This window comes from Odontomachus brunneus, unplaced genomic scaffold (assembly GCF_010583005.1).
Source record: "Odontomachus brunneus isolate Ranch 3 - 2012 unplaced genomic scaffold, Obru_v1 Obru_scaffold_102, whole genome shotgun sequence".
In the NCBI taxonomy this organism is placed as follows: domain Eukaryota; kingdom Metazoa; phylum Arthropoda; class Insecta; order Hymenoptera; family Formicidae; genus Odontomachus; species Odontomachus brunneus.
The window spans coordinates 7,133-8,077 of NW_022639552.1; positions in this window are offsets into that span (position 1 = coordinate 7,133).

A 945-nucleotide genomic window follows, 5' to 3' on the forward strand; every position below is an offset into this window, starting at 1 on the left:
CTTCTTTATTCGATTATTATTTAATTTATTCGGTTATTATTTAATTATTATTATTACGCATAGGAAAGCAACTCAGGCATGCCGTTACAATTTCTTCAAAATTTTTCTGTTTGGAGCATCCACACTTTCGGTATGTGCAAGTTGCGGAATTTTTGGATTAGGTAAATATTACGTTAATTGACAGCCTGAGATTTAAATTAAAAATTTTTTGTTCGTTTTCGTCACATATCGAGCAATGCTTCTATTAATTTTTGCACGCACTTTCATTGCATAAAAACATTTGTAATTCTGTGTAACCAATACGACGTAAACTTTGCAGAAAAATGTCAATATTCTGTCGGTTAAGTTTTTAGATTCAGCATCCCTTTAAGCGAGTCGATATTAATGAGAAATTCAATAGACGTCGCGACAAACAGTGGCTGTGTCAAAAATCAAGATTACTTTTTAATAACGTACTCACGATACATCCCGACGCACATCGCTATTTCGGCACTTCCGATATTTATTTCCGCAAGTTTGTAACGGCCTTGCGTTACGTGCGGGATAGTCTTAGCCGGTGTGGTCCGGGTTTCGTGTATGTAAATGAAAACCAGTGGTATAGGTGATAATAATTTGGAACTATATTCTAATCTCAAAGCTATTTACAATTATTTACAGGCGACGTTACGCCGTTGGCGCGTGGTCGCGTTTTTGCTCTTGTCGGGAGCCGTTGTTGTCGTCTCGCGATCAGCTGCGAGTGTCGAGGCGCGCGAGCGTCAGGCGGGACGCGGTCGGAATTGTTTCCGGATACGCTATTGTTCGTCGTTCGGAGTCCGTGGCCTCATCGGCTTTAATCTATTTATTTATCCTGGTTCTCCTGGCTGGTTTAAAGGCGCTCGTTGTCACCGTTATCTTACGCTCTGTATGCGTTCGCGATCGTAGGTGTTAGCGGCGTAGCGTGAGGAG